Source organism: Amia ocellicauda, chromosome 12, assembly GCF_036373705.1.
Source record: "Amia ocellicauda isolate fAmiCal2 chromosome 12, fAmiCal2.hap1, whole genome shotgun sequence".
Lineage (NCBI taxonomy): Eukaryota > Metazoa > Chordata > Actinopteri > Amiiformes > Amiidae > Amia > Amia ocellicauda.
In genome coordinates, this window is record NC_089861.1 from 39,061,334 (window position 1) to 39,086,817 (window position 25,484).

Below are 25,484 nucleotides of genomic sequence, written 5' to 3' on the forward strand. Positions count from 1 at the left end.
CCAGCAATTGTGAAAAGGCACATTAAATGGTTATGGTTCCTTTCATCGCTTAGCTGGCTTGCCCTGTGTGATAAATGTCTGAACTTTTATCGAGATCATGTATTCTACAATTTATGACAGTTGAGCAATAACATATAAACTGTTTTGCAGGCGCCTGATTTTGTGTGCCAGCCTGTTCCAGCATGGCAGCAGCTACCCAGGAATAAGTGTGTTCTGTACATAGCGTAGTGCTTTGCCAAACATAGTGAATTGTTTCTCTGACAGCAGATGGTGAAAGTTATCTAATATGTAAACATTGGTACAGGATTAAGTTAGTAACTCAAAGGTGTTGCCCTTTGGGTCAGATTGCAACACAAGTGCAGGATACGCACTAAATTGCAGCCTAGTATATAATTTCCTGGGGGATTGTACACACCTGGGGCTTATACCAATCAATTAGCAACAAACAAATGATCCGGAGGTCCGATATAGAGCAGAGGAACAGCTTTCCAAAGCCCAGTGGGTCATAGGGAACATGTTGCCTTTGTGATTGAAAGATGCTTCTTAAATAATGCTCAATTTGCTCTGCTTGTGCAACCAATGCATATATTGTTAGAAAGTGAAATTGATACGCGGGATACTCATTTTGCTGCCCTTATCCTTGTAGAATTTGTAATTCGTGTTCAGATCCTTTATGGAGAAAAAAATATGACATTCAATGTGCATCAATTTACTCCTCTGGCCTCAAATGTCAATAATTGGGGAGCCCTGTGAGCACATTCTGCTTCTTATTTTGAAAATGGAAATGGAAAGCTTGTTAAGCTGTTGAGGTGCACCACTACACAGTTAATATGTTTATGCTGTCAAAGACTCTCCATTTAGCAATCTACACAACATTACTGAGAGGGTATCGAATTTCTGTAGCAAATTAACTGAACCACCAGTTTTTTTTTAAAAAGGAAAATTAATAAAATCGTCTTGAATGGTTCAAAAACTGTACTCCTTGGTTTAAGTACATTTGAAGAAAGAAAAGAATGAAATTATTAGAAGGGAAACCACAAAACTTGAGACAGGGGTGACAGGTAGCGGTGATCTGGGGAATCCATGCAGCAGGTCCAACAACGAGACACTTGGCACCGGCAGCACATGCTTCAGTGCTCTGGGAGTGTTTACAGCCTGTGAGTTTAACACTTCATGACCGACAGCTGCCCTTCATGCCAACACAATACACATCAACAATGACTTTCATCACCATGTTCATCTGGACACTATGCACTCAGGGTGGGAATTATTTTGATTTTATTATTTCCATTTTGTATGTATTTCTTTGTAATATCTAAACAGGCACACATCAAACTCATAGACCAAATCAGATTGTTTTCATGTATATTACATATATATGTAAGCATTATTTTTATTCTTCGTTTCCAGAATCCAGCGGACAGTATACTGTGACTCAGACTCCATCAGTGAAATCTGTTCAGCCAGGAGAGACACTCACTGTGACCTGTAAACCCAGCAGTGCAGTGTATATTAACAACATCCTACACTGAGACCAACAGAAAACTGATTTATTTTGCCACTACCCGTCAGTCTGGGATCCCCATTATAGTGTTGGGCTGTGGTGAATGAGGGCCCAGAGTGTGAGCCATCTCTGAGTGACTGTGCTACACTGCTCCACAATATCACAATATGTACTGCTGGTCATAGCAATACAACAATAACAATACCCTGCACACAACACATGCCCTTAATAAGCTCCTTCTCTGTCAGAGGGCAGCCTGAGACACGTCTTGGAATCCAGCATGACTTCACTATTGACAAATAGTACATAGATTAAAAAAAAAAAGTTTCTACCTACTTTAGTCAGCTAATGTGTCACCTCACCCCTTTCTAGAAAATAAAATGATATTTGTTACATCAGTAATACTTGCATATCATATGAAAGAGGGAGACTGGGACACAGATTAATCTGATTAGACATTAGTATTAAACTGGGATCTCTGACAGGGGTAAAAATAGAAGAAAACCAGGAAAGTGTCCCACCCCTATCAAGTCCCACCTGTGTTCACAGCTCCCAACTCATCTAACTCTGTGACAGGATTTGGATGAAGGAAGCTGCTCTGCATACCTGTCCTCCCCGAGGTAACTGGATTTAAACTGCATTTTAGGTAACTTTTGTTTAATCATGCTGACAATGGATTTTATGTATTTTTTTCTTTGTTTTTATCCATCTTTAAACTATTGTTATATTATGATTTGTAACGTACAATAGTTTTAAAAGTCATCTGTCTAATTGCCACTTGGTGAACAGGTAGTTGGGGTTTCTTATTTGAATGGTTTCTTTTTTGGAGTTGAGTTGTTACAATGATCACGATTTGTTTTCACATTTAGAGTTTGGTTTGTAGTGTGGTTTATTTGTTTATTTTACTTCACTAACCCCAGTTCGCCTGTGGCATTTAAGATGAATAATTATTGAATCGTTTATTGCATATCCTGCTTTTATTCTTGGATTTTTGCTTGTAATAAACTGTTAAACATTTTGTACAATTTATTCCGGTCTCTGCTTACTTTTATTTGATTAAAAAGATCTTGTAGGGGGAAACCTGAGTTGTGCGCATTATATCTAAAACTATTTGGGCGAAACGAGTGGCATGGTCAGTAATTTAGCCAAGGGTAGAGTGTACACATCAGCCACCTGGTTACAATTATTATGATGCACAAGACAATATGAATTATTGTGAAAAAAAATATATATAGAGAGAGTCTGCCCATGATGACATCTGTCTAGGTCACTCACAGCAATAATTGCCCTCATAGAAATCTTGCACAGCGTCAGGGGTGGCGGCGGGGTATGGCTTGGTTAGGCTACAGCCCCACTTTTGCACCACCATGGAACAACCAAGAATATCACCGAGCAGAATAAGTGCCAGCCAGTTCCATTTGTGTCACTGCGTCATTGCTGCGTGAAACTGCGGGCGTTAGCATGCAGTGTAGTGATGCAGCGCATCACACATTACACTGATCTGAGTAAAATTAGTTAACGCTAGCTAGCTATGTAAGTTGGTAAATTGGAACATTGTTAGCATTATTATGGATCGATCCAACCACGACAACCGGCAGATTGTGCTCCTTTGAAAACGTAAATGCCGAGTTTGAATATATTTTAAATAATAGGGTCGATTTGGAAACTGTGCTGACTTTGTCGTGTTTTGTGTGGCCTCGGCGGCCACCTCTTGTGCTCCGTTAATTACTGTAGCGCTCTCTCTCTCTCTATCTGTCTCTCTCTGTGTCTCTCTATATCTTTCTTTGTGTGCGTCTGTGTGAGGGGAGTGTGATGCGTGATGTACAATCCGCTGGGTTTGCCAGACAATGTGAACGACTTTAAATAGCATGCATAATAATTATTGCCTGAACTCAGTAGTAGTGACCGTCCATGTCTGTTGCTCTCGATGTAATTTTGCGTGTGAAAAAAGGAGTCAGTGCAATCGTCTAACCCAGTGGTTTTCAAACCGGTCCTGGAGTACCCCCTGCCCTGCTGGTTTTTGTTCCAACTGCAGCGTACATTTTGTTGTCTCAAATTTGCATAGTAGTTATGCTAATCAAATATAATTTTGCTTAGCAACACGAGTTGCTTGATTAGCAACTTAAATTGGTCTACCAATTATCAAAAGTGGTGATTATTTGTTCTCACACAAACCCGCAGCGCAGCCAAGTACTCGGATATGGGCGTGTCTGGTGTAATTGGAAAGCTACAGCCCTGCCCTGTATGAGTGACAGACCCGCTGGCCAATGAGGGACGGGATTCGGGTAACAGGGCACGGAGTGCGGGCCGCCTCTCGGGCGTCACAATAAAATAAAAAAAATACGCGTATCTTAAAGGGGAGGTACCTCAGCATTGCTTATACGCATTTTTGATGCTTGATTTGGGACGGAAAAACGTATTTTAATGCATCGCAGAATCAGCGAATCGATGAAGAAAATACATCGCAAATGGAGGTGAATTTGTCTCACATTTTGCGATGTGAACCCTGACAAAATGTTCACTGCAACTGAGGTCTTAAATTGCTTAATTGAATCCTTAATTGACCTAACAAAGCAATATACCATTCAATTAAGTAATTAAAACCTAAATTGGAACAAAAACCAGCAGGGCAGGGGGTACTCCAGGACCGGTTTGAAAACCCATGATCTAACCCATAGCAGCCTAATGCGTGGTATTTCTAGCTACTGGGAAGGGTGCTATTTTATTGTGTATGTATTCACACTGAAATTCAGATGTTGCATTACGGGTTCGCCATCCCTGCCATAGTGTGTGTGTGTGTGTGTGTGTGTGTGTGTGTGTGTGTCAGTCCGACAGAGCAGAGCAGCGGCTGCAGCTGCGTGATTTCCAATGACACCGACACGTTCAAAAGAACCGTAACGTCGGAGCTCATCAATACTACAGTCTTTAATCATTTAGCACCGGGGCCCGTTTAATACCGGGTTGGTACACAGCCCTTCTCATGGCCAGTGAAGCAGTGTTTTTTTTTCTTATCTAGTGAAGTGAATGTGCTAACGTTACTTAAAGGTTAAGCTTTCTAGCTGACGTTTTATTTGCGAGTCTACCAGCTCCTCACTTTTGCCATGTTCAGCTTCGCCTATCATACCTGGTGTTCATGCCTTGCAAGAAATGTGGCCATTGCCTCTCTGCTTCTTTCGATTCCTTTTCCTCTCTGTCCCCTGATTTTTGCCTTTGGTGAGGCATTTTGACTCGCTAGTCAGTTTCCGCTTTGCTGAGCTGCAAAATGCACATCAGTGTGTTCCGCACATCTGACTGGCCAAGTGTTTCGACCGCACCATTTTCACAATAACAGCGGGGGAGTGGGGTATCAGATGTCCCGCTGCGTGAGGCTTCCTCTAGTTCAACTGCGTGTTGAGCTTTCTTTTCATACTTTCCCTACCATGGAAGATACTCTCAAAAAGTGGATACAAAATATTTGGTGTGAGCAGTTCAGCATAACCCCTCATACTATCGTCTGCAGTCGCCACTTTCAAGAGGAAGATATGAGTGAGCCTAAGCTCCAGGCTAAACGGTCCCGAATTAACAAATTGGACAGTTTACTGTACAACCATGATAATAAGAAATCAATTCTGTACAACATGAAAAACAGGACAAAAATCATTTCACTGATTCTAGGATTTTGAAAATGGGGCGGGGGCCATAAGGAGGCCATGATTATTACAGAGAGGTCTGCTAGGGGGGTCTGGGGGCATGCTTTTAAAATTGGTTTTAAAAACTCAGTTTGTAAGTCAAGATTGAAGCAAATTACAAGGATAAGCTGGGCTATTCATAACAATCCAGCATTAATGTACCACCATATTTGCTACCATTTGCTAGTGACAAATGTATTTTAAAATGAACACAATAGACAACGGTGATGCCTTCTTGCCATGAACACAAGACAATACAGACAACTTTTCCACCCGCCTCACCCCCAAAAGTGCTTCAATATGGACACATTCCTTGAGCATGTGTTCAGTGCAAGAGGGAATGGTATTAGTGAACAAAATAGGGTCCCCTTAATATGCAAAAATAAAGAAAATGCCTGACTGGAGAGAATGGGTACACAACTCCCCCCAACATCACTAGAATGCATCTTTAACACTGTATGTTAAGAAGTACCTTTTACAACAAAGTGTTATGACGTCAAACAAGTATTTACATGCAAAACAAAATCTATGTATTAATGTCTGAACAATAAGTTATGAGTGTAACATTCAATCCCTGGACCCTTATGTAACATTATATACTGTGCAAATATATACAAATAGGTCAAATAAAAAACAGCACTTATTTGTTCAATACATGGCAAAAAGGTGCTAAAATGATTTACCAAGAAAAGAACACAAAAACTTGTGAGCTAAAACATATTTTTTTAACAATCAATAACAAACAATAAATAACATTAACGATTAGTATTATTTTTACTAAAAAGAAAATCATATTTGTTTTAGTTAATATGATTAATGTATATAAAAAGTATTTACTTTGAAAAACCACACTATTAAATGAAAATACATTTTAACACTATAACAAGGTAATATAGTACAAATATAACTGAAGAAACAGTAACAGCTAAACACTCAAAGATAGAGGAGGAGCAACCTCCTCTGCCTCTGTGGACCAGCCTCCTCTGATGTATGGTAACCCTAAACTAGCTATCACCATTCATCAAATTGTCAGTGTCATAGCAGAAATAAAATCCAGCACAGCAAGAGTATTTCAATGGTCAACTTACTGCGCACTGTCTGGTCCTGAGACTGACCTGCAGTGCGCATTGGAGAGCAGAGCGCAGCAGCAGGTGTGTTTGATCCAGAACTGCTCTCTCGCACCTCTATGCACCAGCCTCCTCTGGTATGTAGGTAGGTAGCAGTGGCCACACTGAACACAGGGCCCGATCTGTAATCAATGTATACCAGTGATGGCACCAGTGACTTTTCTAGTCTTAAACCCCCCCCACCAAGAATTGGGTCTGAGTTCATGGTCATTGTGCTTGTACATTAGTGTATGCATACAGTTACAATTTACAGTATCCTTGTATGTGCTCGCTTTGCTTTGTGGAATGATGTTCGTTGCTTTATTGTTGTGTGTTTCAGATGATCATTTTATCATTTTCAGAGTTAACATAACTATAGATTCAGCAATAATTTGGTGTTCATATGTGTGTAGTGTTATCGCTATTCAATATAGTGTGCCCAGTGTGCATAATGAGAAACATGTTCAGCTCATCTGCTCTGATGTTATGGATATCAAAAATGTCAACCCTCCACAGACACACACACACAGAGACACAGACACAGACGCACTTATAGGGACAAATTTTACTCCCTCAATAAACAGGCGGACAAGGAATAATCAGGACCTGATTTAACTGAAATAATACCAAAAAAGTTTATTGAGCTACAACGAAGCGCTCCGGAGATGGTCACTGGGCAAGACACATCTAAAGTTTTTCTAAAGAACTTGCTATCATATACAAGAGGACTCCCTTTGGTTTCTGGGCAACTAGATGATGGTAATGAGGTACCTCAAACTTTAACACACACGTCTCCTGTGTCTTACATTATGTTCTTTCTATGTCCTTGGATGAAAATGTTTTTCTAAAAATCACCTGCACAGAACTACTGTACCTGTCCTCTCCGGAGCCATTCACAAAGCTTAAATTCATATATGGGTTACACAATCTTGCTGCAACAATGGTGGGAATATAATATATTTGGCACTCAGACAGGGCACTGTCCCACATCACACACAGAGACACACACACACAAGCACAGACACACACAGACAGCCAGACAGACACAGACAGTGTGCTTGACAAATACTTCCCCTCACAGTCAAGTCAACATGAGCCGCATTATCTAAAAGAAGAACCCATCATTTCCTTTTGTGTCAATATCAGCGAGACAGGGATTAAAAAACACATCTGAAAATGCTACTTCTACAAGCACGCTGAGATGCCCCGTCATCAGTAGGCGTGCAGAACAGTATGGTGACAAATGTCTTGTGTGGCTCTGTGGCGCAATGGATAGCGCGTTGGACTTCTAGTGAAAAGGGCAGTGGTCATTCAAAGGTTGTGGGTTTGAGTCCCACCAGAGTCAGTGCTCACTTCATGAAACTTAGAGCTTGCTGGGCTTCCTCGTGACAGCCAGAGGTATCTTGCAGTCAAGTGCCTCGCTGATGCCTTCACTTCTTACTTTTCTGGAATGCCAACTTTGTCCCAAATCCTTGCTTGACTATCAAGACCTCATACGCTGCTTCTTTTCCTAGCCACTGTCACTGTACCAGTCCCCCTCCGTGTCAGTTGCATCTCCGGGAACAGCTGGATCAGGTGGCCTTGTACTTAAGGCCATGGACTACTAAGCCGTTGTATTTTGCACCCGTGGCTTTCTATCCCACCATCGTTGTGGGCATTCCTTGTTTGACATTTCTTGACGACTGACGCCGTGTACGTCCAATGGACAGTTCCAAGATTCGCAAGACAGAGCTACTTGTGCATTATTGCCCGCTTAACCTGGCTGCCTCTCGAGTGAGCAAAGCCATTTTACCAAATAGAAGAACCCATCATTTCCATCCGTCTCAAAATCAGCGAGACAGGGATTTAAAAAACACAACTGTAAATGCTACTTGTCAAATCACGCTGAGACGCCCGGTCATCTGCAGGCATGCAGAAGAGTATCTTCGTCGTACAGTTTTGTGGTTCTGTGCCACAATGGATAGTGTGCTGGACTTCTAGTGACACACACACACACACACACACACACACACAGACACTACAATTCAATATTCAATGTGCAAACAAGTTTAGCCAGAAGAAACAGAACTCTTTCAATCAATAAATCATGAATATACATTACAAATCGATTCAGAATATGCATAATACAATGTAAAAGCCAGACACAGGGATGGAGAGAATCTCTGGTTCCGTTGGTGTCCGGGCTTTATTGTGGTTCACAGGGTAAACGGGACAAAATACAAGGGGTAAAAACAACCAAAACGAAACATCCACACAAAACAGGGTGCTCCGGGCAGTCAGGGTTGGGAGTGTCAGTCCTCCTTCTCAGCGGGTTAGCTGCCTCCATCTGGGAAGGAGAGGGATTAAATAGAGAAGGCACAGCTGCCACTGACGTCACAATCGCCTCGGTGCTCATTGCCCGCAACCGTGAGTCCACAGCCTGTTAGCGAGGGAGTGACAACACAGCTGTGGCACATGAGCACCTCATCAGCAGACGTCAGCAGCAGCCGTGCCGTGACAGACAGCGGCCTGTCACATACAATTGTATATTTCCTGCATTCCGTTCCTGCACTCTCTCATTCACCCATTCTAGCTGAGGCAGCCAGTGAGCCCACACACGTGCTATCCCTTCCTCTTCCTCTCACTTCACTGCTATATCAGCGATGACATCATAGAAATCTCTCACCTGACAGCAATGACATTACAGAGCACATACATTATGTCTCTCGCCACACTGTCAGTGTTGACTTTCTCGCTCAGTATGCCAGCTCTCCCGGAAACACTGCAATACGTGGATGAGTTTGTACCATTTTTGGATGCTCTACCCTGCTGGGGCGGAGCTGTGATCCAGCTGAAAAGCAGGTCAGGCATGTGGGCACCTGGGCAGCGAAAGATGTATTCGTAATGAAGAGAAACCCAGGTCCAACCCTCCGGTCCAGCCACAGACAGCCACAGAAGTAGTATAGATGGCGGCATCACTTATTTTGACAGCTGGAAGTCCCGCCCTCCCTATGAACCTTTGAACGGGAACTCCTCTCTCCTTCCCAGCACCCCCCTTGGGTTACCATTTGACCCTCCCTTGTCAGCCATCTTGGATGATATCGGCTATTTTGGATGTCAGCCATCTTGGCTGATATCGGCCATTTGTAAGGTCATAGGTCATCTGGTAAGATGGTAGCCATTTTGTTAGGGTGACATCCATCATGGTGAGTGTCCAAGTGCACCTCACCCTGCTGGTGTGGAGATGTAACGTTTAATAGCGTAAACTGTGTTTTTAAGGTTATATTGTTTTCATGATACTGTGTTGGAAAATTAAGAAATAAGAAAATAAAAGTTTTATATATTTTAGGTTATAATGTTTTATGATACTGTTTAAGTAAATAAAAAGAATAAGAAAAGTTATATATATATATATAGGTTATATTGTTTTATGAAACTGTTTTGGTAAATTAAAAAATAAGAAACATTTTAAATATATATATATATATATATATATATATATATATATATATATATATATATATATAATATATATATATATATATATATATATATATATATATATATATGAGTTTATATAGAGAATAAGAAAATAGAAGTTTTAAATACATATATATATATATATATATATATATATATATATATAAGATTATATTGTTTTATGATACTGTTTTAGTAAATAAAAAGAATAAGAAAAGTTATATATATATATTAGGTTATATTGTTTTATGAAACTGTTTTAGTAAATTAAAAAATAAGAAAAATTTTAAATATATATATATATATATTTAAGGTTATATAGAGAATAAGATAATAAAAGTTTTATATTTTATTTTAGGTTAAAATGTTTTATGATTTGTTTTAGTAAATTAAAAAATAAGAAAAATAAAAGTTTTATATATATACAAGATTATATTGTATACATTTAAGAAAAATAAAAGTTGTAAATACACATATATATTTTATTTTAGATTATGTTTGATTATACTGTTTTAGTAAATTAAAAAATAAGAAAAATAAACGTTTTATATATATTTAAGGTTACAATGTTTTATGATACTGTTTTAGTAAATTAAAAAGAAATATGAATATTTACTCAGAGTGGGATTTGAACCCACATGTGTTTTTAGTTTATATGTTTTATGATTAGGCTTAGGATGATACTGTGTTTGCAAAATAAAAAGGTAAGAAAAAATCAATTAAGAAATGTATAGACTTACATATATTGCATGTCATTACATATATATTTAAGCAAACACAGATAAACACACATACCTATATCTCTTTAGTTTATATTTATCAATAGACAATAGAGAACAACAGTGAAATGTATAGAATTATATCTGTACATTTTGTCCAGCACTGTACTTATTATATTTGTTACATTAGTGAATGCTCAAACGTAGCCTTAACATGTATCATATTTAAGAATATACTGCATTTCATTCCATTACACACACACACACACACACACACACAAACATATATATATATATCTTGTTAGGTTTTATTTATCAATAGACACTAAAGACATGCACACCACTTTTCTTAGAGAGACACAGTGAAGCACTATTTGTGAATACTCATATGTAATAAATAATATATGTATATATGATTTGTTTGTGCTTTAATGTATAGAATTAATAAAATACACACACACACACACACACACACACACAATGGTGACTTTTATTGTGACAAACAAGCATTTTACAACATGGAACATAGTCAGAAGTAGAAAAAGATACTCCATGAAATGTTTTATAGATACTTGTAATCATTAATTTCTTGTTCACAACACCAACATTGGACAGAAAGAAACACTGACCTGTACAGAGTAATGTCATTTCCAGCATATTCCATATATATTCTATTCAGTCTTTCACTCTTGGCTTCTTTTTCAAAGTTATACCAGGTTCTGGTGACAAAGTACATCAGGTATCTATTGTAAATAAAGTGAGAAACACTTAAGTTTCTATTCCTTTGGAAATACCTTATTTTTCAAACCTACAAATACATGGTGACAACTGCAAGCATGACACACATACAAAACACAGAAATAGGGACCACATTGAAAGGATATAATAAGCACAAATAGTATTTTACTGCAAATTTTAAGTTTTGTAAAATTATTTATATAACTTCTAGGAGTAATCTGCAAACTACATAGTGAAAATGCAATCAGTCTTCAGGAAACACACACAGCAGACTGAAATAAGCACAACGTCATATTTATATGAACCAAAACTGCATTCTACTAAACCCTGAAACTCTGAAAAATCACTACAAACTCTGTGTTTTGTAAAATGGCTTATTTCACAGACACAGAAACAAATAGGCTCACCCTCAACATATTCCAACACTTGTTATGATGTAAACTTAAAGGTTTACCAGTAGTACAGGGGTATTATTAATCTATTCATGCAACTTTTAGACACTTGTCTACTACAGAGCTAACAACTGCATTGATAGCGGGTAGCAGGGCTTTGACAATGCTGTGCGGTGGGGTTTAAAATGACTTTGTAGGCCAGGGCTTCAAAACCTTACCCCATTTTAACATTTTCAAATTAGCCTCCAACCCCTAAAATACTAAGACATGTTTTTTTGTATCATATGTATCATGTTGTATTACTATGTACATTAATGTGGTTTATAATTTTGATTTAATTTGACATAATTTTATCATATTTTTAATTACAAATTCATATATATAAATAACAAATACTATATAATAATAGTCATAATAATGCAAAAACATATTAAGCAATCATATTTTTACTTACAAAATAATATATATAAAATAACAATATCGAGCGTGGTATTGACGGTATGGAGAGACCCCGTTCCTCCTCCTCCCGTCCCCGCTGCTGTGCCACGTGTGGCCACCGCATGCTACCGGCTTGGAGTGGTGACGTGATCTGCCCCCTCTGTCAGGGACCGGACCCGCGGGGTCCTAGTCACGTCCTGAAAGACAGGGGGCGAGATGCTGCACCAAGATGGACCAGATCTGTGCCCTACTGGCTGCTCAAGGTTTATTTAGCCGCCCTCTCCTCATGTCATGTCAGGATTGATGGCGAGCCTCCGGACCCTCATTTTTTAGCAGCGCAGTTTCTGAAAGGTGCACGTAGGCAGAGGCCTACCCACGCTCCTTCTTTGCCCGCATGGCGCCTTAATGTAGTGCTGGACACGCTTTCTAAGGCCCCATTTGAGCACTTGCAGTCATATGACTTAAGGTTTGCGTCACTGAAGACGGCATTTTTGCTGGCAATCACGTCAGCGAGTCACATGCCCTGTCTGTTCACCCTGTGTGTGTCCGTTTTGCAGGAGATGGTTCCAGGGTTACACTTTGACCTAATCCTGCATTCCTCCCGAAGGTGCTGTCTCCTTTCCATATCAACAGGCCTATTGAGTTGATGGCTTTCCATCCTCCACCCTTCTCTTCGGAGGAGGAGAGTAGGCTACACCTGTTGACCTGCTGCGGGCTCTCAGGTGCTATTTGAAGCGCACCAAGGACATTCGATGTTCGGACCAATTGTTTGTGGCCGGGCGCTTTCAAAGCAGCGCCTCTCGCACTGGATTGTGGACACCATTACCACGGCTTATGAGTCAACTGGAGCCCCAGTGCCTGAACACCTGGTGGCCTACTCGACTCAAGGTGTAGCCACGTCGTGGGCCCTTTTTCCAAGGCGCCCCACTGGCAGACATCTGTGCGGCTGCGAGTTGGGTCTTGCCACACACCTTTGTTCGGTTGTACAGGCTGGCGTGACGGGCCCAGTTCCTTCTATTGGGAATCCGGTGTTGGCTTCAGCTGAGTCGCAGTAGCCTGTTAGGCACTGGCTCCTGGCTTTTCTATCCCTGTCTGCCCCTGTTGAGCATGCTTGGGAAAAGCAATGCAGAACCGTTATCCCTTCCTACCGGACTGTGACTTGTATACAGTTCATTCTATAGGTGGGAGTGCATGTGTTTTTTACACGTGTACCCCGCCATTGTACATAGTTCCTTTGTCAGCAGGCCTTGGCCCCTCCCTAGCTATACTAGCTGTGCTGAGGGCCGCTGCTGCTGTATTCAGCAGTAGGCTTTGAGTTTGCTCTTGTGCCCCGCTGTGTATATAGTTCATTTATTGACATCATTAGAGCATCTGTTGCCGCTAGCTTCCGCAGTGGGTATCCTGCTCCTGTGTCATGTGTGTGGTGCATGAACTGGCTCCTGCGCCCCGCAGTGTATATAGTTCTTTAGAATATACAGTTGAGCTTGTCCGCTCCTTATTAAGTTTAGAATGGACAACTGCTCCTGTTGTTAGCGAGGGCACTCGTGCTTCGCTATGTATATAGTTCCTTTGCCAGCAGTCTGTGGCCCCGCCCTAGCTATGCTAGTGCTGAGGCCACTGCTGCGGTGTCCAGCGGAAGGCACTTGAGTTGGTTCTTGTTGGTCCACTGTGTATATAGTTCCATTATTCGTAATTGAACTATCCAGCAGTGGCTATCTAGTCTGGGTAGCCCGCTGTATGTTGAGCACGGGCTCAACGGACTGCGACCTGTGCTTATATGGTGTGGTCTGGGTATTGGCCCTGCTCCTAGCCCTGCTAGTAGAGCAGGAGACTGCTATTACTAGGCTTCATGGTAGGCACAAGGTCTTGTTGCCTGTGGATACACCATTGCTTATTTCTTCCCAGTTCAGCGTGACTGTGGTCTTCGCGTCTGAGCAGCCCAGATGTGGCCCAAGGGGCCCCTGTGGTTCTATCATAGAGTTGGTACGGCTCCTAGTAGGTTCGCCTCGGGGCAGGCTCTCTTACCAGCTCGCTGCCTCCTCCCTTGCGACGGTTTGGTTATACTGTAACACCTCCCCCTTGGGCAGTGCTTCTGACTCGAAAGATAACGATAGGTTGCGTATAAAACCCCGGTTATCTGAGAAAACAAGCACTGCCCAAGGGTTGCAAGCTCGCGCGGGAGTTCAAGCTCCCGGCAAAAAGAGGAAGTCCTTGTGCAGACGTCACCTTTTATACAAACAGGAAGTGGAAGGGTCCTGTTTGAGTGACGGGCACAAGGGCCAATGGCAGCTTTGATAGACAAAAGTCTTCGATGCGTTCCAGCGATGCACGCTGAAAACCCCTCCCCCTTGGGCAGTCCTTCTTTTCTCAGATAACCGGGGTTGCATATGCAACCTATCGTTCTTTGTCTATGGTTAAATCCCTCTCACTTTGTAACTTTTACTAGTAAGTCAAATTGAGATTTTAAAAGTTGGTACATGTGAGTCAGAGCCAAGAAGGTTGAATTCAGACTGTAGGTTGTTTATGTACATGGGTAAATTACTTTTGCTAGCCTAGTATAGTACTATATACCAATGCTTTATTGTCCTTCAGGCTAAATCATTTTGTATACCAAAAAATGGTGAGTGACATATTCTGAGTAATGTACTTAAACTAGTGCTAATCATGCTCTGAAACCAACCCATAGAGAACAAGGTGAAAACTGGAATTAATGGCAAAGCACAGCCATAAACAGTCAACATAATCAAGCCCAGTTAGAAATATAGATGTCTAATTATTTTGAGCACTAATCTTACATTTCATAAAGAAAAGCATTTAATTCTTAGCAATTGTTAGGTGTATGCTGTACGTATTCCAGTTAGTTCACTGTAATGACAGAAATGAGAAGTTCATTTCTTTAGCACACTCACGGAAAACCATTTATTTTTAAACAGTTACTAGATAGCCAGTTTAGGCCTTCATCTTAGTTATTTCTAATAGCAAGAGTGCTTAAAATTATTAATTGAATTATATATCTTTGTTCCCCCTTTTTCTTACTGCTCTCATAAAATAACATTTTATTCAAGCAATAACAGGGTAGCCTAAATATACAACATATCTTAAAGTACAAGGCATCTGAAAGCTGTGTATGGTCTCAATGCATTTGATGCGGAGGATTAATTCAACTGAAAATGGTCAAAACTGTGGACTTTTATTGAATGTTAAATTTGACAGTGTTCTCTCTTAAGGACCTGTTGCCTGTGGGACGTTGCTGCTTTGGTTGTGTCCAGTGCCATTTCAGATAAGAGAGGCTCTGCAGGACAAGCAGGACAGAAACCCGTCTCACAGACACTCTGCCTGCTCTGCATCTCCATTTCCCCTCTCCACCGCACACAGCTGAACGTTATTCTGAATCTTACACAGAGCGCTCAGCTTCTGACACTGATGGCAACATGGGGCCTGGCTCCGAGCCTGAGGAAAACCATGAGGTAATTCAAACTTATTTAATTTCTATACTGTGAAATGTCAGATTGAAAGTGGTTTCTGTTCTTAATGTTTGTATTGTTTATGTATTTCATGTATTTTTGTACAGTTTTGTGTTGACGAGTCCTACATCAACATGAATGTGAATTTCAATGTGAAGAGCACGTGTCATGCTCTGTAATGCAAGGGAGCAATGAGGGGCTGTAGAGACACTCATAAGAGTAGCAGGAGCACTTTTTTATGAACTACTAATTTGTTATATTTTAATAGAATATGAAATGTAGTAGAAAGTTGTATCAGATCAGACCACTGGACAGAAACACCCCACCAAGACTGAGTTTTCATGTTTCTGCACATGTCACCTACAAACTGTTGACAGAGTGGATGAGGGTCTACAGCAGAGGTTCCCCATCCTGAGGTTGTGACAAAGTCAGGGTGAGTTTTGTTTAATATGTTTTTAAATTATTATTATTATTATTATTATTATTATTATTATTATTATTATTATTAAATTATTATATTGTTATTTTAAATATATTATTATGTAAGTAAAAATATGATTGCTTAATATGTTTTTGCATTATTATTACTATTATTATATAGTATTTGTTATTTATATATATGAATTTGTAATTAAAAATATGATAAAATTATGTCAAATTAAATCAAAATTATAAACCACATTAATGTACATAGTATAACAACATGATACATATGATACAAAAAACATGTCTTAGTATTTTAGGGGTTGGAGGCTAATTTGAAAATGTTACAATGGGGTAAGGTTTTAAAGCCCTGGCCTACAAAGTCATTTTAAACCCCACCGCACAGCATTGTCAAAGCCCTGCTACCCGCTATCAATGCAGTTGTTAGCTCTGTATTAGACAAGTGTCTAAAAGTTGCATGAATAGATTAATAATACCCCTGTACTACTGGTAAACCTTTAAGTTTACATCATAATTTTTGTAAGTGTTGGAATATGTTGAGGGTGAGCCTATTTGTTTCTGTGTCTGTGAAATAAGCCATTTTACAAAACATAGAGTTTGTAGTGATTTTTCAGAGTTTCAGGGTTTAGTAGAATGCAGTTTTGGTTCATATAAATATGACGTTGTGCTTATTTCAGTCTGCTGTGTGTGTTTCCTGAAGACTGACTGCATTTTCACTATGTAGTTTGCAGATTACTCCTAGAAGTTACATAAATAATTTTACAAAACTTAAAATTTGCAGTAAAATACCATTTGTGCTTATTATATCCTTGCAGTGTGGTCCCTATTTCTGTGTTTTGTATGTGTGTCATGCTTGCAGTTGTCACCATGTATTTGTAGGTTTGAAAAATAAGGTATTTCCAAAGGAATAGAAACTTAAGAGTTTCTCACTTTATTTACAATAGATACCTGATGTACTTTGTCGCCAGAACCTGGTATAACTTTGAAAAAGAAGCCAAGAGTGAAAGACTGAATAGAATATATATGGAATATGCTGGAAATGACATTACTCCGTACAGGTCAGTGTTTGTTTCTGTCCAATGTTGGTGTTGTGAACCAGAAATTAATGATTACAAGTATCTATACAACATTTCATGGAGTATCTTTTTCTACTTCTGACTATGTTCCATGTTGTAAAATGCTTGTTTGCCACAATAAAAGTCACCATTGTGTGTGTGTGTGTGTGTATTTTATTAATTCTATACATTTGAGCACAAACAAATCATATATACATATATTATTTATTACATATGAGTATTCACAAATAGTGCTTCACTGTGTCTCTCTAAGAAAAGTGGTGTGCATGTCTTTAGTGTCTATTGATAAATAAAACCTAACAAGATATATATATGTTTGTGTGTGTGTGTGTGTGTAATGGAATGAAATGCAGTATATTCTTAAATATGATACATGTTAAGGCTACGTTTGAGCATTCACTAATGTAACAAATATAATAAGTACAGTGCTGGTCAAAATGAACAGATATAATTCTATATATTTCACTGTTGTTCTCTATTGTCTATTGATAAATATAAACTAAAGAGATATAGGTATGTGTGTTTATCTGTGTTTGCTTAAATATATATGTAATGACATGCAATATATGTAAGTCTATACATTTCTTAATCGATTTTTTCTTACCTTTTTATTTTGCAAACATAGTATCATCCTAACCCTAATCATAAAACATATAAACTAAAAACACATGTGGGTTCAAATCCCACTCTGGGTAAATATTAATTTTTCTTTTTAATTTACTAAAACAGTATCATAAAACAGTGTAACCTTAAATATATATAAAACGTTTATTTTTCTTATTTTTTAATTTACTAAAACAGTATAATCAAACATAATCTAAAATAAAATATATATGTGTATATACAACTTTTATTTTTCTTATTTTTTAATTTACTAAAACAAATCATAAAACATTATAACCTAAAATAAAATATAAAACTTTTCTTTTCTTATACTCTTTTTATTTACTAAAACAGTATCATAAAACAATATAACCTATTGATTATATATATATATCTGTATTTAAAACTTTTATTCTCTTTTTATTTACTAAAATAGTAGCATAAAACAATATAACTTTAAATATATATATGTATTTAAAACTTTTCTTATTCTCTTTTTATTTACTTAAACAGTATCATAAAACAATATAACCTTAAAAACACAGTTTATGCTATTAAACATTACACCTCCACACCAGCAGTGTGAGGTGCCCTTGGACATTCACCATGATGGATGTCACCCTAACAAAATGGCTACCATCTTACCAGATGACCTATGACCTTACAAATGGCCGATATCAGTCAAAATGGCCGATATCATCCAAGATGGCTGACAAGGGAGGGTCAAATGGTAACCCAGGGGGGTGCTGGGAAGGAGAGAGGAGTTCCGGTTCAATGGTACATAAGGAGGGAGGGTCAAAGAGTAACCCAGGGGGGTGCTGGGAAGGAGAGAGGAGTTCCAGTTCAAAGGTACATAGGGAGGGCGGGACTTCCGGCTGTCAAAATAAGTGATGCTGCCATCTATACTACTCACAGACACAGTTAGCCACAGCCACGGCTTCTTCCAATTCTCGTCAGTGTTCCAGATTCGATGTTTTTTTTCTTCAGTGACGTTGTAAACACGCACGTGGGGAGCACATCAAAACCCAGTTTTGTGATTCAGTTACAGAAACAACTGACACAGCGGAGCAGTAGGGGTTGTAACATTTTTTGGTCCAAGGTCTGGACCACAGCGACTGAGTGGTCCGGACCTCGGCACTGTGGTCCACGGAGTGGTCCCGATCATGTAACGCAAATTGGGATGGGTTTTTGTTTAGTTTTTTTGGACACACCGTATAAAACCCATTTACTGTCAAATATATTATCGACATATCCAAACTACAAACATAATGATCATAAATGTACAATATTAATAGTATAATTCTCATTTGTAACATAGCCGATAGCTGATTTCTTTTTTAATCTTATCTATCAGACAATTTGTAGGAAGCTGTGCTAACGTTACTCTGAAAAATGCGCTTACATTGAGCAACTTTGTCATTCTGAATGAAATTATTCAAGTTATCAATTTTTCCTCATCATGACTGAAGAGAAAAGATAGCTTATTTAGAATCTTATCTTTAATTTAATGTCAGCCTATTTACATGTCCTCTGTTTGCGCTCTGCCAAGAAATGTTTTATCAACTTTTTTGGTTAAACCATATCTTCCTTATTTTATCACTGTGAGATCTAGCAACATTAAAAACAAAAGCATAGGTTGTTTTGTTTATGTATGGTTAACATTGTAATAGTTGGTATTTTAAAGAGAGATTATAAGAGATGTATTAACGTATTGATCATCTGATGCCCTTTGTCTTTTCTTGAAGGATAATGTCATTATGAAGAAGATAAAACTTTTTTTTTTTAAACACCTCCCCCCAGCAGGATTTGGGTCGCCTCCGCACTGTTTCTGCTGAAACAAAAAAACAAGTGTCAATCTCTGCAGGAATCTACTCCGGCTCCCCCTTCTGGTGATGAAGAGGAACCCGAGTCCAAGATGCTTCCAACCAGCCCTCAGGCGCTCCCTTCGGCTGTAGGTCACGCTCCAGGGGGCCGGGGGAGTTAAGAGGGTGTCACTGGACGGGGACGACAAACGCCTCCAGTGACAGACGGACGCACACAGAGAGAGAAAGAGACAGAGAGAGAGAGTTGCACTTCCTCCTGCAATGCAATAAATATGCCCAAAATAAGGGACACATTCCTTAACAAAATAATGAATGCCACCCTACCTTTGACAAAACTGAGAAAAAATAAAAATGGTCAGTCCTCCTGGAGGAGGGACACACAGCCTCCCTGGCTGCCCAATATGTCACCGCCTGCCACAGCCTGAGGGGCACAGTGACACATGAGCACCAGCTGTAAATAAAATGTAAATACTCATTTGTAATGCATGTCATTGTATTTCCAAAAAGGAATCTGTAAACACTAAACCTATTTTCTTTAGTTCTATGTATTAAAGATCATTTATAGTTTATTACATTTTGTTTTTCTGTACTTTTATACATCTTATTGTGATTTTGGCAGGACGCTGTCTGTCACGGCATGGCTGCTGCTGACGCACACTAATTAGGTGCTCATGTGTTGCAGCCGTGTTGTCCGCTGCTTCGCAGACAGCTTGTGAGCTCACGGCTGCAGGCAATGATCACTGAGGCGACTGTGACGTCATTGGCAGGTGTGCTTCATCTATTTAATCCCTCTCCTTCCCCGAGGGAGACTTTATTGTGACTGCCCGGAGCACCCTGTTTGTGTGGATGTTTTGTGTGCTGGTTTTGCCTTGTTTTCCCCTTTTTGTGTTTTTTTCTGTTGGACTATTGTGAACCCCAATAAAGCTCGGACACCGCCGGAACCCGAGACTCTCTCCGTTTATTGTGTCCGGCATTTACATTTGGTGGCCAATGTGGGGAAGCTTTGTGACATACTTACCCTGAACTCTGTACCCGGAAGGACAGCTATGGAGGCGTCTCCAGTGGAACAGTTGTTGGCCCCAGTGGTGAAGCTGCAGGCTCAAAAACAACAAACTCTCGAGACGCTTGTCCAGCAACTTCAAGTACCAGCTCCTGCACCTAACCCTGCTGTTTACCGCAGCAAACCCGGCTTGGGCAGGTCTGCAGATTCCAAAGATGGGACCGGAGGACGACCCAGAGGCTCTGAATTTCTGTCCAATATTAAAGATCCTAGGCTCTCATTGTCTGATTTGGCTGGGGCACAATTGGGACATGTCTCTGGGGACCGATCACCATTAGTGACTGCAGGTGATGAGAGGGGCAGGGACAGCCTTCCCTCTGACTCCAGTCGTGTAGCAGCCAACAGTACCCTGTTGGACCCAGGGGAAGGAACGAGTTCTGGGACTCACCTCCTCTCTCCTTCTTCCAGTGGAAGGCCCGACACTGGATCCCGCCTTCAACCGGGTTTCCGATTTCGCTATGGACCAGACACAGGATGATGCCCTGGGACATATATATGACCAGGTCAGAGTTGTTGATGGTTGCATAGTGAATACACAGAGGGCACTTTGTGTTTCTCTCCAAACCAGCAGCCAAACCGATCATGCTGGATGATGTTGCAGACAGAATAACGTTCACCACGGTGCCTCCACACTCTTTCACGAATACCAATCGAGCTGCACGGTGCTGGGCTGTGAGCACAGGTCCCACTAGAGGATGACGGGCCCTCGTGCCACCCTCATAGAGTCTGTTTCTGACAGTTTAGTCAGAAACATGCACACCAGTAGACTGCTGGAGGTCATTTTGGAGGGCTCAGGCAATGCTCCTCCTGTTCCTCCTCGCACAAAAAAGCAGATACTGGTCCTTCTGGTTCTTCTGATAGCACGGATGAATGTGCCATACTGGAGGAGCTGGACTACCTGTGCAACCTGAATGGGCTGCAAGGAGCACCTCATAATTCCAGTAGTGACAAGGACACTAGCAAAAGGCAAAACTAGAGAAGAATCAGTCAGGAAGCATAAGGAGAGAGCAATCGTCTGTGGCCACTACCTGCAAAACCATTCCCTTTTTGGGGTTGTCTTGCTGTTGCCTATCTCCGGTGCACCTGCTGTCACTTTCATTTGCACCAAAACAAGAGACAGTGATTCACAACCGCTTAGGCTTCCTAACTGTACAGATTAATATGCCTGAACTGTAACTGACTTGGTATTATGCTGTGATGATTACTTGTTCCCTTATTTTTTTGAGAGGTGTATTATAGAAGATAGCCTTGAGAATGCGGCCACAGAATTGCGGGAATCTGTGACTTTCAACACTTATGCAACCGAGTCGAGGTGACCAACAGCTCAATGTCTGGTTGGCACCATGGCTTAGATGTGCCATTCATGAAACTTGCGTTGATTCTTGAAGCCACTGGCATTGCTTCCCTCTCCAAGTCTGTGTAATAAGGAATTGGCAGGAGCCCACGAGTTGAAACTATCAGAGGACAGAATGCAAATGAAGTGTTCTGAGAAAAGCAAAGCGGCGAAAGGACATTTTCCCGTGTGCATGTAGATGGCCGACTTTGACACGGCTTGATGAAGTCTTGTGGATCCTACCACTGCTTAAGTGCACTACTACGCTTGCCTTCAGGGAGTTTCATGTCAAACATTCAAAAAACAGGACTCGAACTAGACGGATGAGCACCTACGATCGGTCTTGGCCGATGTGGGGATCGAACCCAAGACCTTGGCGTTATTAGCACCACGCTCTAACCAACTGAGCTAACCGGCCATCAAAAGGAGTCTCTCTGCCAGGCATTTCCTCATGTTTATGTAATTTGGCTGCAAAATGCATTACACACAAGTGTGAAAAGAACACTTTTGCAATTCCTAGCATTGGTGATGCTATAAATCAATCTGTCAGTAGTGGGATTTGAACCCACGCCTCCATCAGGAGACCAGAAAACCCTTCTACACTCTTCAAGGGAACAACACCTTAAGTCTGGCAAATTAGACCACTCGGCCATTCTGAGAGGATGTATACGTCCACCGCGAGATTATATACTGATCAAGAAAACTGCGGGAACACTTAAATCACACATCGGATCTCCGTGATCAAAATCTAGGAAACCTCAAGATCTTCACCGTACATTGCATAATTCGTAACTCTCCCACCTCCATGCTTTTGAGACTGTACTGGGAGACACAGCAAACTTTCTTCAGACGGCACGTATGGATGTGCCATACTGGAGGAGCTGGACTACCTGTGCAACCTGAATGGGCTGCAGGGAGCGCCTCATAATACCAGTAGTGACAAGGACACTAGCAAAAGGCAAAACTAGAGAAGAATCAGTCAGGAAGGATAAGGAGAGAGCAATCGTCTGTGGCCACCACCTGCAAAACCATTCCCTTTTTGGGGTTGTCTTGCAGTTGCCTCTCTCCGGTGCACCTGCTGTCACTTTAATTTGCACCAAAAAAGGAGAGAGTGATTCACCACCGCTTTGGATTCTTAACTGTACAGATTGATATGCCTGAAGTGTAATTGACTTGGTGTTATGCTGTGATGATTACGTGTTCCCTTATTTTTTTGAGAGGTGTATTATAGAAGATAGCCTTGAGAATGAGGCCACAGAATTGCGGGAATCCGTGACTTTCAACACTTATGCAACCGAGTCGAGGTGACCAACAGCTTAGTGTCAGAAAATAAAAGAACACTTTTGCAATTCCTAGCATTGGTCATGCTATAAATCAGTCTGTCAGAAGTGGTATTTGAACCCACGCCTCCATCAGGAGACCAGAAAACTCTTCTACACTCTTCGAGAAAACAACTGCATTTCCGTCCTTGCACTCTCTCATTAATCCAATCTTGCCCAGTCAGCGAGAGAAGCCATGTACATGCTTTGCCTTCCTCTCCCTCTCCCTTCACTGCCAGTTCAGCGATGACATCTCAGAACTCTCTCACAGCTGACTTCTATGACATCACAGAGTGCATCAATTCCGTGGCTTCTCATCTGTCGCCACACTGTCAGGGTTGACTTTCTCACTCACTATGCCAAGCTTTCTCGGAAACACTGGAATACGTGGATGAGTTTGTACCACTTTTGGAGGTTTTGCCCACCTGGGGCGAGGCTGTGATCCAGCTGAAAAGCAATTCGGGCATGTGGGCAGCGAAAGATGTATCTGTGATGAAGAGAAACCCAGGTCGATGATGTTTCCAATCAGCCCCATCGGTCCAGCCACAGACACACACACAGACAGCCACAAGCACAGACTGCCACAGACACACAGACAGCCACAGATAGACAGACAAACACACAGACAGTGTGCCTGACAAAAACTTTCCCTCACAGTCAAGTCAACATGAGTCGTATTATCTAAAAGAAGAACCCATCATTTCCTTTCGTCTCTATATCAGAGAGAGCGATTAAAAAAACACATCTGTAAATGCTACTTGTACAAGCACGCTGAGATGCCCCATCATCAGTAGGCATGCTCTGTGGCGCAATGGATAGCGCGTTGGACTTTTAGTGAAAAGGGCAGTGGTCATTCAAAGGTTGTGGGATCGAGTACCACCGGAGTCAGTGCTCACTTCATGACCCGGAGGCTTTTCTTACCATCTTCAAGCGCACTGCCCGGTGTTGCGACTGGCCGGAGTCGGAGTGGGCGGTACGCCTGGCTCCCCTGCCACCCGAGTGCTTCGTCCCGAGGATGCCCTAGACTACAAAAGTCTGAGGGACAGTGTCCTGGACCGGGTCGGTCTGACGTCGGACGGCCAGCGCCGAAAGCTCAGAAGCCTCCGGTTCGAACCTGGCTCCCGGTGCCTGCCACCGCTGGCTCAAGCCACGGAAGTTGCCGACCTGGTGGCCTTGGAGCAGTTCATCTGCCATCTCCCACGTCCAACCTGAAGGCTGGCACCAGGCTGGCAGAGAACCATCATTGCCCGGGACGATGCCACCTTCTGATGCCCGACGGCGGGCACCCTCCCTTCCATTCCCAAGACCCCCTCTGACACGACTGTCCTGGATACCAGCATGTTGCCAAACACCACACCTAAACATGTTTCTCCCCGACCCACTTCCCCTTCTCGCCTTGCCTGTCCCAAAAACAAATCTGCCTCCTTAGCTCCTTCTTTTTCTCTCTCCCCCGGCAGTGTGTGGTCCCCTGGAAAAACCACGGTGACGTTGCGGGCAGCCTGGACATCGCCCGGCCGGGTGCTCGCTAGTGAAAACTATCTATCTAATATTAAGGATCATAGGCTCTCATCTGATTTGGCTGGGGCAGGTCACCTGTGTCGTGACAAGACCTTAAGCCGGATAATGGACCGATTCTTCTGGCCAGGCATCAAAAAGGAGGTAGAAAGATGGTGTGCTGCCTGTCCGGAGTGCCAGAAGACCAATGCCAGTGCAGTACCGTGGGCTCCGCTGGTACCGCTGCCTCTCATGGAGATACCATTTGAGCGCATTGGGATGGATTTGATCGGTCCGTTGGAGAAAAGCTCCGCGGGGTATCAATTTGTGCTGGTCATAGTAGACTATGCCACTCGGTACCTGGAGGCAATTCGTCTACGGACAATGTCAGCGACTAGGATCGCCGAGGAGCTGTTTAAGGTCTTCACTCGGGTGGGGATCCCAAAGGAAATCCTGACAGATCAGGGCTCTCCATTCATGTCACGCGTGATGCGAGACCTCTGTAGGCTGCTGGGGATAAAGTCCATCAGGACCTCAATCTATCATCCCCAGACAGACGCCCTAGTGGAGCTCTTTAATAAAACCCTAAAGAACATGATCTGTAAGTTTGTGAGCACAGACGCTTGGGACTGGGACAAGTTATTGCCACCCCTGCTGTTCGCTGTACGCAAGGTGCCCCAGACGTCCACTGGCTTCTCTCCCTTCGAGCTGCTGTACGGGAGGCGGCTGAGGGGCATCCTCGACTTAATAAAGGAGGACTGGGAGGCGACCGCCCCCTCCCAGACCTCTATGGTACAGCACATCCTGGACCTGAGAGATCGGCTATCGGCACTGGGGAAACTTG

The 25,484-nt window shown here is 41.6% G+C and overlaps 2 non-coding genes across 2 annotated transcripts; one reads left to right on the top strand and one right to left on the bottom strand.

Annotated features, from left to right (window-relative positions):
* Positions 1-7,532: 7,532 nt before the first annotated feature.
* trnar-ucu (transfer RNA arginine (anticodon UCU)) lies at positions 7,533-7,623 on the top strand. Its single transcript is given in 2 exon segments — positions 7,533-7,569; positions 7,588-7,623. It is a non-coding gene; the product is annotated as a tRNA-Arg (tRNA).
* Positions 7,624-22,171: 14,548 nt separating this feature from the next.
* Positions 22,172-22,245, bottom strand: trnai-aau (transfer RNA isoleucine (anticodon AAU)). The gene has a single exon. It is a non-coding gene; the product is annotated as a tRNA-Ile (tRNA).
* Positions 22,246-25,484: the final 3,239 nt, after the last annotated feature.